At 45.0% G+C, this 13,202-nt stretch overlaps 1 pseudogene; it reads left to right on the forward strand.

Moving 5' to 3' along the window:
* The first annotated feature begins 8,129 nt into the window (after window positions 1-8,129).
* Window positions 8,130-8,245, forward strand: LOC127670257 (uncharacterized; annotated as a pseudogene).
* The last annotated feature ends 4,957 nt before the right edge of the window (window positions 8,246-13,202 follow it).

Below are 13,202 nucleotides of genomic sequence, written 5' to 3' on the forward strand. Positions count from 1 at the left end.
AATTTCTCCAGCCTCTGCCTCCCAAGGTTACAGGTATATGATACTATATCCGGGGTTTGTTTTTGTTCTTGTTGTTGTTACATTTGAGGGATGAAAGATGCTTGTGTGTAGCAGTTTCCTCCAATATTGAAACCCTCTACCCTGCAGCAAGTTCCTTAGGACAGAAAGGAAACAAGAGAACTTCAGGAAGTCCCTGAAACAGACTAGAATCACTATGTCACCTTGTTCCCCCAGAAAAGACTGCTGAGAGTCATTCTTAGACAACTCAGGCTGCAAAACTCCGACTTAGGAGAGGCTGAGAGCAAGCTTGCTCAGTGTAAGAATCAAAGTCAAGCAGCCTGCAAGAAGCAGAGACCAGTGGAACAGCCTAGAAGAAACCCATACCACCAAGCTGCCTAGAAGAGGCTCAAACCAACTGAGCCACAGGGAAAGACACTCTGCAGCCCGCTGAGCTGCCTGCAAGCTGTGTAATGTGTTCTGGGTTTTCCGCCTTTGTGAGCAGTAATCACCCAGGCTGGGGTGGGCCTCGGTGATGGCAGCCATCACTGAGACCCTTCATATTTTGGTCTGTCCTCGGTTCCCTACATGGGGTGGTGCATAGACGTTCACCCACTTCTCTCCAGGAATAGTGTCTCACCACAAATGGCTTACTGGTGATCCAGAGGGTTTACCAGGATTTCTTGCAAGAGCATCTGTTCTGCTCTGGTATTTATTCTGGGTTACCCTTGGAATATTAACATTGCAGTAACTTCACCTGTGAGACTGAACTTATTCTAACGTCTTTCGTTAGAGCTTTATGAATTAAGGCCAGGCACTGGGGGGGGGGGGGTGTGTGCACATTTTTAATCCCAGCACTCAGGTGGCAAAAACAAGGACATCTCTGGGAGCTCAAGAGCAGCCTAGTGTACATATAGTTCCAGGCCAGTAGGGCTACATAGTGAGGTCCTGACACCCATCCCCCATCTAAAATCAAAAAGGTAAAGTAATAGACCTACCTTATGGTCAATGCCCAACAGAAATTGTTGTTGGTTTAAGATACACATCAGTGGGGCAGGAAATAGCACTGGCCACTCTTTGAGAGCATCTAAATTCAGTCACTAGTGCCCACGTTGAGTAGTTCACAGCCATCTGTAATTCCAGTTTCAAGTACTCTTCTTCTGATTAGGCACTCTAGATTAGATTAGGTACTCTTAATTCAGAACTCCTTGGGAAGCTACACTCACATACACACACACACACACACACACACACACACACACTTAAAAACAAATCGAAAAAACTATATCTATTCATATGAAGGGAGCCTCTACCTATTCCATTCCTGTTTTAAATTATTATTTTGTTTTGAGAAAAGATCACTGTCTCGGTCTCTAGCCAAAGTAGTCTGTTTTTGTCGTCGTCGTCTTCTTTGTCTTCGTCTTCTTCGTCTTCTTTTTTTTTTTTTTTTTTTTGGCGGAGAAAGATGGTTGGGGACGGAGGAGGGTTGAAGAGAGCACTGGCTGCTCTTGCAGAAGACTGGGATTTGATTCCCAGAACAGAGATGATAGCTCACAAGTCTGTAACTTCAGTTACAGAGGAATACAACGCCCTCTTCTGGTTTCCTTGAGCATTACATGCACGCAGCTCATAGATGTATATGCAAATCATGTGTACACAAAATAAGAAAGAATTCTGTGGGGATGCTGGAGAGCCGTCTCAGTGGCTGGAAGTACTTGCTGCTCTTGCAGAGGGTTGGGGCTTGGTTTCCAGAACTCACACTGCACCTTACAACTGCCTATGAATCCAGTTCCAGAAGCTTCAAACCCCTCTTCTGGCCTCCATGTATGCGGTGTCTATACACTCATCACACACACACTCTCACACACACACACACACACACACACACACATCATTTTTTAAAATCTTATAAAACCTAACATGAGGATAGTGAGATGGCCCTGTTAGTAGAAACCTTTGTCCCACAAGGTGGCAAGAGGGAACTGACTCCCAAGAGCTGCCCTCCGACCTCTGCCTGAGGACGGTGGTCCTCCCCACCTCCACACACAAGAATGGATGCCAGATGCTGTCAGCTGCCAAGGGCCTCTTATCCTCTGCAGAGATGCCTTGTGGTTTCTATTTTCTAGTGAAAGCTCAGAGCTAAGAGTTGTGTTTATGGAAATAGCAGGAAAACCTTTCTGGGAGTAAGATACCCACCAGGACGGGTGGTGTGTGGTCTTTTGAATACCCAGCTGGAGTCTCATTGCAGGTATTTTATTTAGGCGTTTGCTTTGTACAACAAGCACATTTGGGTCGTGCTTTTCTCTGCCAGGGTTGGGGTTGACATTGGTTTCATAAGTTAAGTGTGAATCTTTTTCTCCTTGCTTTACGCTGTGGGGCTTAATTCATAAGAGAAATTGTTAAGTCTTAATAGCAGAACATGCTTTTTCCATAGAACTTTCCAAAGCGGTATCTAGGATAGGTTTGGTTCAGGCAAGGTTCTAGATTTCTTTAATGGTCACTGTGTTAGGGTTTCTGTAGAGAGAAATAGTAAAACGAGTATAGCATGTTCCGGCACTGAGCCAGCTCTCTGCCCGCGTCAGTCTCACTGCCTCTGGCTCTAGGCTGGCCTCGACAACAACCTTGGTCTTCCCAGCTACAGTTAGCTTGGGTTAGCTTGTCTCAGAGCTGCTAGTTCCTTCTCAGCCATAAACCCCCTGTGGATGGCGTTTTCACATTCCAGTAACCCAGTAAAACAAAACTCTATAATTAATCAGTCAGACATATACATCAATAAATTCTCAGTTCACAGGGTGCCCACACAATAAATTCAGAGCCAACTGATAATGGTACAAGCTGCACACCTATATTAGACAAGTTATCCAAACTATTCTATCCCTAGATGATAGTAAATCTTCCTGTGGCTATTTAAAACCGCGCGAATTCTGAATCATCCGCGCTCCTGGGCCTCCTATCCCCCTCTCTCCAGAGTTCCTTGTCTGTCTCTGCCCCGCCCCCAACAACCCTTAGCTCCGCCTCCTTTTCCCTGTCCAATCACAGACCCCCCCCCCATGCACTAATCTGTAAATTGATTGGACAGGGAAAAATCCTGCTACAGGTTTCTGGTTGCTGTGGTGAGGTCCCCCCTTCTCCCCCTCCTCCCCCCCTTCTTTCACTTGACTCTAGCTTGTATCAAGATGACAAAAAATACCCAGGACAAGCGAGATGTTGTGGCACAAGCCTTTGATCCCAGCACTCCTGAGGCAGAGGCAGGCAGATGTCTGAGTTCAAGGGCAGCCTGGTCTACAGAGTTCCAGAACAGCCAGAGCTACACAGAGAAACCCTGTGTCATAAAAAAACGAAATAAAACCAACCAACCAACCAAGCAAACAACAAAAATCAACAAAAACCTAGCTAGAACAGTTAAACCCTTGCCAACTTGAAAACATATTATTGTTATAATCTTTCTTGCTCATCTCCAAGGTCATACATTAACGTCAATATCGAAATATAAAACATTTCCACTCTTTTAAATCATGACAGTCTTGACAATTTTAAAGACTCTAAAAATTCAGTCTCTTTAAAAATCCATATCTCGGGCTAGAGAGATGGCTCAGTGGTTAAGAGCACTGACTGCTCTTCCAGAGGCCCTGAGTTCAATTCCCAGCAAGCACATGGTGGCTCAGAACTACCTGTAATGGGATCCAATGCCCTCTTCTGGTGTGTGGACATGGCAACAGTGTACTTTTTTTTAAAAAAAAAAAATATTTATTATATGTAAGTACACTGTAGCTGTCTTCAGATACCAGAAGAGGGCATCGGATCTCTTTACGGATGGCTGTGGGCCACCCTGTGGTTGCTGGGATTTGAACTCATGACCTTTAGAAGAGCAGTTGGTGTTCTTACCTACTAAGCCATCTCTCCAGCCTCCTACAGTGTACTTATAAATAAAAAACAAACACATTAAAAAATACCACTACCAACAACAACCCTAGCATGTTTTTTTTTTTTAATATCTCTTTTAAAACCTAAAATCACTTTTAAAATTCAGTCTTTCAAAGGGAAACTCCTGTAAAATCAAAAGTAAGTTAAATGCTTTTTTACTTCAGGGCACAGTCACAATCTGAGCAGAACAAACTCCCCAAAGTGTAAATAACTCAACGTCCTATTATCTGACTTCACTCACCATCTTCTGGCCTCCTCCAGTAGGCTCCGTCTGTCCTCTGCAGCACACACAGCCTGTCTTCCTGGTTCCGGCTGGTTCCGGCTGGTTCTGCTCAATGGCCACTGCTGTTCTTGGTAGTTTTCTCTTGGTTCTGGTATCTCCAAAATGGTAAGGTCTCATGACTGCGCTACACTTTCAATTTTTGCCCTGCCACACCCTGCAAAGCCTCTGCTGCTCTCCGTGACCCATTTATGCCTTCAAAACCAGTACCACCTGGGCCACTCACACTACCCAGTTCAGCTGCCAGCAGGAGGCACCAACCTCGGTCACCTCTGGAACACAGCATCCTTGTGCTGACCCCAAAGAAACACTTCCCACAAGATTTCACCTCGGTGATGCTAGTCTTGTCAGCCCCAGCTGATCTGCATCCATTATCCCAGCAAAGCGAAGGTTTCACATTAGCAGTTCTGGACTCTTGTTAACCACAGCGCTAACCCGAACCACGGTTAATTCAAAGTAACAAATGGCCCTGAAGTCTTTGTTTCTCTCTGAAATGTCACAAACCAGGCCTCCATCGTCTACACGGATCTCAACATTCTTCATCTCTTGCAGACTCCCACAGAACAGCTCACTGAGCTCTCAACACCCGGTGACTTACCTAGCACAGAGCTCCTTCCACAGTCCTCTCAAAATAACATGGTCAAGTCTGTCACAGCGAGACCCCACTATTCTGATGCCAACCTGTTTCCATTGCTGCGATGCTGTATTGCATAGCCAAAAGGCAACTTGGGGAAATTCAGGGTTCTTCTGGCTTACACTTCCACATTGTCGGCCATCATTGGAGAGAGTCAGGACGGGAGTGCAAATATGGCAGGAACTTGGAGGCAGGGCTGATGCAGAGGTCGGGTGGGGTGGGTGCTGCTTACTGGCTTGCTCCTCATGGCTTGCTCAGTCAGCTTCCTTGTAAATCCCAGGACCACCAGTACAGGATTGGCACCACCCACAACGGGCTGGGCCCCCCTACCAATTACTAATTATGAAAATGTTACAACTGGATCTGTGGAGGATTTTTTTCTCAATTGGGGGTCCCTCCTTTCAGATGACTCTAGCTTGTGTCAAGTTGACATAAGACCAGCCAGGATGGTCACTGATATGTTTAGATCTTTGCTGTTAGTGTCATAGTCAGTCATTATTCATATTTGACAGAGCAGCAAATAAAGATAGGAGATACTAAATAAGCCTTCATTTCAGATAAAGAGTATTTAAATGTGTTTCAAACATTGAATTTCAGATAAATAGTATTTAGTTTAAATACATTCCAGATATTGATACCTTATTTCTGTTTCTTACAAAGTAATTTTTGTCAAAGTTTTTACCTTTTAAAAAATAAGAATGGGGGCTGGTGAGATGGCTCAGTGGTTAAGAGCACTGACTGCTCTTCCAAAGGTCCTGAGTTCAAATCCTAGCAACCACATGGTGACTCACAACCATCTATAATGAGATCTGATGCCCTCTTCTGGTGTGTCTGAAGTGTACTTACATATAATACAGTGTACTTACATATAATAAATAAACCTAAAAAAAAGAATGAATAGTATTTCATAATTTCTTAACATCTTCTACATCTACATTTGTAGTTGGTTCTACACCCTCATGTCTTATATCACACATTTATAATTACTTCAATTTATTCAATAACTACTAGTTTGTCTGTTACATATAAATATATATTAACTTATATTCTATATTAAGTGCATTCATGTTTTATTCAGTGTCTTGAAACATTAAGCTTAACTACACTTATCTATTACATATAAATATATATTAAATTATATTCTATTTTACATACATATATTCTATATTAGGTATATTCATGTTTCCCAAAGTCCTAGGGGTTTGTGTTTATTTTTATTATTATTATTATATTTTTGGGGGATTTGGTTTTTTTCAAGACAGGGTTTCTCTGTATAGCCCTGGCTGTCCTGGAACTCACTCTGTAGACCAGGCTGGCCTCGAACTCAGAAATCCACCTGCCTCTGCCTCCCAAGTGCTGGGATTACAGGTGTGTGCCACCATGCCCGGCTTATTTTTTTTTCTTTATGTGTACGTATGCAACCTTAGTGGAGTATGTTCTAGAAGTAGCCAGTCCTAACACTGTCTGAGGCTCAGGAGTCAGGAAACTCTTGGAGAAAACTATGTTGTGATATGTACGACACTTAAAGCAGGGTCTATCCCACAGGGGATGGAGTTGGGTACAATAAACCAATCTGCCATGTGGTATACACAATGGAGTACTATTCAGCCATTAGAAACAATGAATTCATGAAATTCTTAGGCAAATGGATGGAGCTAGAGAACATCATACTAAGTGAGGTAACCCAGACTCAAAAGGTGAATCATGGTATGCACTCACTAATAAGTGGATATTAACCTAGAAAACTGGAATACCCAAAACATAATCCACACATCAAATGAGGTACAAGAAGAAAGGAGGAGTGGCCCCTTGTTCTGGAAAGACTCAGTGAAGCAGTATAGGGCAAAACCAGAACAGGGAAGTGGGAAGGGGTGGGTGGGAGGACAGGGGGAGAGAAGGGGGCTTATGGGACTTTCGGGGAGTGGGGGGCTAGAAAAGGGGAAATCATTTGAAATGTAAATAAAAAATATATCGAATAAAAAAAAGTTAAAAAAATAAATAAATAAACCAATCTGCCTAGACCATCGTACACAGTCTACTCCACACTGTGATTGGTAGTCCTAGCCAGGGGCTTCACCTCTCGTAAAACATGATAAACTGCTCAAATCTGCTCTTCTGAGGAGACAACCTAGGTGAGCTCCTTCAAAGCTAGGAGCAAAACTCCAGAGCTGCCTTTAGTATCCTTGCCAGAGAGCCCAGGTCACGGCATTTGTCACAGAACCTGCAGTCTGAGATGGACTGTCAAATCTTTGTTTTTTACAGATGTTTGCAGTTAGGGAATATCTCAGTCCTCTGTGACTCCCTCCCACTTTCAAATGTCTGTTTGTTATGGTGCCAGAGAACACGTGTCAAACATGTGGGGCAAACTCTCTAAGCACTGACCCATAGCCCCACGTTCCCGTGACTTCCTTCCGAATGAGTAGGCAGGGTGAGCAGAGTCACTGAGGAGAGGCAAAAGACATCGATCATCCAGGAGCCCAGCAAAGGCCTTCACCGCAGCGGCGGTGGAGACAGTTTGTGCTTATCTCGTAGCATGTCTGCTTTTGAATGGGTTTCACCGACTGGAATTTACCTGGGGACTGTAGAGGTGGAGCAACGCTTTACTAGCCTTGTGTAGAGACATGCAACCATTCCCTTGTGTCCTGTAAGAACATATGGTCTGCACCAGCTGTCATGCTGTCATACATACAATGGAACCAAAAAGTATCAGCAGAGAAGGTCTCCTGGCCTTCTTTGCAAGTGATGGTGAACTGGTTTTGCCCGTCCAGTTTCAAAGGAATACTGAACTGACTTTAGTATAGAACTGCACCTGTGGAGCTGAGAGCGATCGTGACATCACCCCACCCCTGGAAGTAGGCTCCCTTAAGTACCATGTCACAGATAAGAAGTATGACCTCACTTGACTCTATAACTTACGTTCATTTTCCAAGTTCTTCCCCCTGCCTTTTTCTTATTGCCCAAATAGAGCCACAGACGTTTCCATGAGCAGGTGGCGAAACCACCACCTCTTTTAAATCTGTTTCCTCATACGCACCATGCCCACGCGCAGCTTGATCTGCCCGGAATTTGGCACCTGACGCTCTTCCGTTGACATGCCTCACCTGTGCCCAAGATGGGCCAGCCTGCGAAGGGACGATTTCCCTGGGCCTCGCAGACATTCTTTAGGCAAGGGTCAGATGAATGGCGCTAATGTTCGTTTTATCAGCGTCATTTCCCACCGCAGGGATGCCCCTCCCTCACTGTCTCCCGGTCTGTGTGTCCAGCACAGTCTGGTGGTAACAGAGAAGCGGTTTAGTCTACAGCCATCCCACCCTGAACGTGTCCGATCTCGTCTGGGCTCGGAAGCTAAGCAGGGTCGGGCATGGTTAGTACTTGGATGGGATTCTGCCCGGGAATGGGTGCTGTAGGCTTCCGCTGGGCAGTGGTGGCACATGCCTGTAATCCCAGCACTCTGGGAGGCGGAGGAAGAGGCAGGTTCGAGGCCAGCCTGGTCTACAGAGTGAGTTCCAGGACAGCCAGGGTACACAGAGAAACCCTGTCTCGAAAAAACCAAAAAAACCAACTCCCTACCCCCCCCCCCCAAAAAAAAAGAAGGAGCGGTTTAAGTTTTTCCAAATACGGCTCCAAACCACTGGCTGGCGTCTTGCACAGTTCCCTCGGATGTGCCTGACTATCCTGTGCTTTGACGTTGCACTGTGACAAGCACAGAGGAAGCGGACAAATCCCACAACATGGAGGTCACCATGTAGCGCTCCACTCTCGGCTCCCTCACTTCCCAAGCTCTTTCCTTACCTCTCTGGCTGTGAGCCTTCAGCTCAGGCAGTGGTATTTTTGAATTCTGGAATTTTGGTTTCGTTATGAACACAGAACTATCATAAGACTGTGTTTTCGTTTCCGTGGCAGGTGTGGAGCTGTGGGGCTGCTTCGGACTGTCCACAGCAGCTGGCTATGATTTGCCTCGTGCTCAGGCAGGGGCGTGGTTTTGTCAGCTGCAGATAGTTTCTGCAGTTGAGAGACGTTTGGAATTTTGGGAACTTTTCAGAGGATATATAGATGCTAGGCCCCTGAGAGGTGGGTTTGTGGATTGTTAGTAATTGTACTCAAAGAAGAAACAAGATGAAAGAAATTGGGCTGGTGAGATGGCTCAGCAGTTAAGAGCACTCACTGCTCTTCTGAAGGTCTGAGTTCACATGGTGGCTCACAACCATCCATGATGAGATCTGACGCCCTCTTCTGGTGTGTCTGAAGATAGCTACAGTGTACTTACATATAATAATAAATCTTTAAAAACGAAATTAGATTCAGATTTCTCTCTTTCTCTCTGCCTCCCTCCTTCTTCTTCTCTCTCTTTCTCCCCTCTATCCTTCTTTCTCCCCTATCTAATGATGGCGGGGGGGGGGGGGTGAAGGTTTGCAAAAAGAAGAATCCACAAAGTAGCAAAGTCAGGCTATAACCTCATGCCTGTTTCATCCTGTCTTTCCCGCTAGCTAGCTACAGAAAGTGATCACTAAGGGTTTTAACTTAGCATCTCCGTTTTCTACTTTCTCAGCTCCAACTCTCCAGGTTAGAGCCTAAGAGGAAAGGAAGACACAGGAGTTGAACTCATCTACAGGGAGCTAGGCACTGATGGCCGGTTAAACCATCTGCTTGGTGCAATCTGGTGGGATTTATTGACAGGCTTGTGGTCCTGGGTTACAGGATAGGACAAAACGACTCCACCCTGGCTAGGACAGACCTGATGATCTCAAGAATATCAGACTCAAATGTGTCCCTGGAGCCAGGCTCCTGTCACAAAGCCCCAAATGTGTATCTGATGTTTTTGTCTGTGGTTTCCTGAGAAACTATGTGGAGTAACTACATAGGCTGAGAGGACTCCTTCCTCCATTATCAGGTCCTTAGTTAATCAAGTAGTAATAAAGTGACTAATAAAGAATATTAGGGGGCTGGAGGGATGGTTCAGCATTTAAGATCACTGACTGCTCTTCCTGAGGTCCTGAGTTCAATTCCCAGCAATTACATGGTGGCTTACAACCATCTGATGCCCACTTCTGGTATGTCTGAAGACAGACGGTTTACTCACATACATGAAATAAATAAATCATATATATGTGTGTGACATATGTATGTATATATATGTGTATATATGTGTGTATACACACATATATATATTAGAACCAGAAATTAGGTGTGACAGACCTTTTTGCTCCTACATGTTAAACAGAAAGCGAGTGAGATGGCTTAGCTGGTGTCTTAGGGTTTTTTTTTTTTTTTTTTTGGATTTGGTTTTTTCGAGACAGGGTTTCTCTGTGTAGCCCTGGCTGTCCTGGAACTTGAGTGAGTGGCTGGCCTTGAACTCAGAAATCCGCCTGCCTCTGCCTCCCAGAGTGCTGGGATTACAGGCATGCACCACCACCACCCGGCTTAGTCAGGGTTTCTATTCCTGCACAAACATCAGGACCAAGAAGCGAGTTGGGGAGGAAAGGATTTATTCAGCTTACACTTCCAAATTGTTGTTCCTCACCAAAGGAAGTCAGGACTGGAACTCAAGCAGGTCAGGAAGCAGGAGCTGATGCAGAGGCCATGGAGGGATGTTTCTTACTGGCTTGCTTCCCCTGGCTTGCTCAGCCTGCTCTCTTATAGAACCCAAGATCACCAGTCCAGGGATGGCACCACCCACAAGGGGCCCTCCCCACTTGATCACTAATTGAGAAAATGCCCCACAGCTGGATCTCATGGAGGCACTTCCCCAACTGAAGCTCCTTTCTCTGTGATAACTCCAGCCTGTGTCAAGTTGACACACAAAACTAGCCAGTACAGCTGGGGAAAACACTCACCACACAAGCCTGATCACCTGTTCTCCATTCCCAAGAGAGCCCACAGAGGAAGGCTGGTGAGCTCAGAGGTTAGTGCAGTGGTTGTCAACCTTCCTAAGGTTGCAACTTATACAGTGTCATGGGGACCCCTTGCCAAACCACAAAATTCTTTTTTTGTTGCTACTCCATAACTGTGATTTTGGTAGTTATGAGTCAAAATGTAAATATCCTGTGTTTTGGGATGGTCTTAGGGGAGCCTGGTGACATTGTTCGATCCCCTGGGTAAGAATGGCTGGGTTAGAGTCTTTAATTAGACTCAGTCCCCTGGGTAGATTGAGAGACCGTGTGAATCAGAGGAAGGGTTTGGTAGATATTAGCAGTGTGCTTTATGAACTGTCAGGGGTGGAAAAGAACTAGCATGTAATCACCTATGTTCTGGGCCCACAAGGAGGTCCAGAGGCCAGAATCTTTGTTTCTTCTAAAGTTTAGTCTACTTCTTCTTGTTCTCTATGATAACCAATCGTTTTACACTTCAGGTGTATTTCCTGTTAGGTGCTTAACACCATCCAGATGTCGAGGAGGAACCGGTTGTTTGTGGTTGTTGAGAGGTCCACTGGCTTCTTCAGTCTTTCCTCCATGTGGTGTGTCATCTACGGGGTTGAGTCGGGGTCTTGCTAACCATGTGGCTTCCCTTGGAAGCACGGAGGACATTTCCTTCTGTGTAAACCCTCTTCTTGCTGCGTGTTCACTAGTTAAAGGCCAAACTCTGCATCTTCCTGGCCTCTCTAATCAAGAGGACAAGTGACTTATTTATTTATTCATGCGCTTTGGTGTTTGATCTGCATGTATGTCTGTGTGAGGGAGTCGATCCACTGGTGCTTGAATTGTAGACAGTTGTGAGCTACCATGTGGGTGTTCTTTGTTTTGTTTTTGTTTTTTGTCTGTTTTGTTTTGTTTTGTTTTGTTGAGACAGGGTTTCTCTGTGTAGCCCTAGCTGTTCTGGAATTCACTCTTTAGACCAGGCCGGCTTTGAATTGAGAGATCCACTCTTCTCTGTCTCCCCAGTGCTGGGAATAAAGGTGTGTGCCACCGCTACCAAGCTAGGACAAATGATTTACCAGAGCTGTAGAACTCTTTGAGAGGTCCTGCCATGTCCCTGATATTGGCTGTCCTCTTAGCCTCTGTGTACTGTACACTTACTGGTGGTGGCCTCCACCTTTTGTTGTTGAGTACCCAGAGTGCCAGTCACACCAGGATTGAAGAAAACCTTGGACATAGAAATACATTTCTCTGCTTTCTGGTTTAGCTGTGGGTTGATATTAAAGGTTAAATTGCCTATCATTTAGTTATTCTTTTTAACCTTTAACTATGTTGCCTGGTGACATTGCACATAGCTGGCTCTTTCTCTTTTAAAGCTTGTGGAACAAATGTAGTCCACTATACATCAAGAGATGAATTAGTAGGAACAAGGTACAATTGCCTCTCTCAGATATAACATCAGTTGCTGTTCTATAAGGTTCAGGAGGAAACCCAAACCGCCATTTTTTTTTCTGGGCACAATATGTTAGAGGCACGTGGTCATAGCAGAAATGTTAAGTTCCTTTTAGAACCCAGTTAGCATACTAGGAAAAATATAATCTCTCAAGAACAGAACTTATCACGGAGGTCTGACATTACCTCTTTGATCTGATACGGAAAGCTCACTGACTGACCTTATCACGGGGCAACAGAGTTAGCCAGAAGATATAGCCACCCCCTCTTTGATCAAAAGCTCTTGAGTTAGGTTCCCACAGATGTAGCAGGAGATAGAAGGGCGTGTGGAGCAAGATTGAAGAGCTTGAAGCGTGCAATTATAAAATCGGGAAAGATCCTGGGTCTAGGCGCAGAAGTGCATGCACAGGGGGAAACTCTGTTCAGAAGGGAGCAGAGAATTTCATGGTCTCAAACCAAGGGGTGTGTATGGCGATTACCCACAACATCACAGTGACGATGAGGAAAATCTGATTGTAATCAGGAACACCACAAGATAACACCTGGACCTCACTTAACGCCCCATTAGCTTCCAGATCTTGGTTTTCCAAGGAGCTGGTGCAGATACAGCTGCATTTTATGTGACGGCCATCCACAGAGATCACGTCTTCTTTGGGGAGGTCCCGGAAGCAATCTTTCACAGACAGTGAGGGGCGACTCTAACATATTTTAAGAGACCCTAACAAGTTACCTAGCTCCTTCCACCATATGATGGGCGGGCTGTGAGGAAGCAAACCCTCACTAAACACAGAATCTGCTGCCACCTTTAGCTCAGGTTCCCTGGTTTTCAGAGTTGTAAGTCATCAATTTCATTTTTTTTAATTTTAACGTTAAACCTATTCATTTCATTTTATATGTGAGTGTCTTGCCTGCATGTAGGCATTCATATTGTATCATATCCTCGGTGCCTAGGGAGGTCAGTAAGAGCCATCAGATCCCTTAGAACTGGAGTTAGAGATGGTTATGAACCGTCATGTAGGAGCTGGCAATCAAAACGTACGTCCTAGCAAAAAAAGAGCTCTGA

Source organism: Apodemus sylvaticus, chromosome 19, assembly GCF_947179515.1.
Source record: "Apodemus sylvaticus chromosome 19, mApoSyl1.1, whole genome shotgun sequence".
NCBI lineage: Eukaryota > Metazoa > Chordata > Mammalia > Rodentia > Muridae > Apodemus > Apodemus sylvaticus.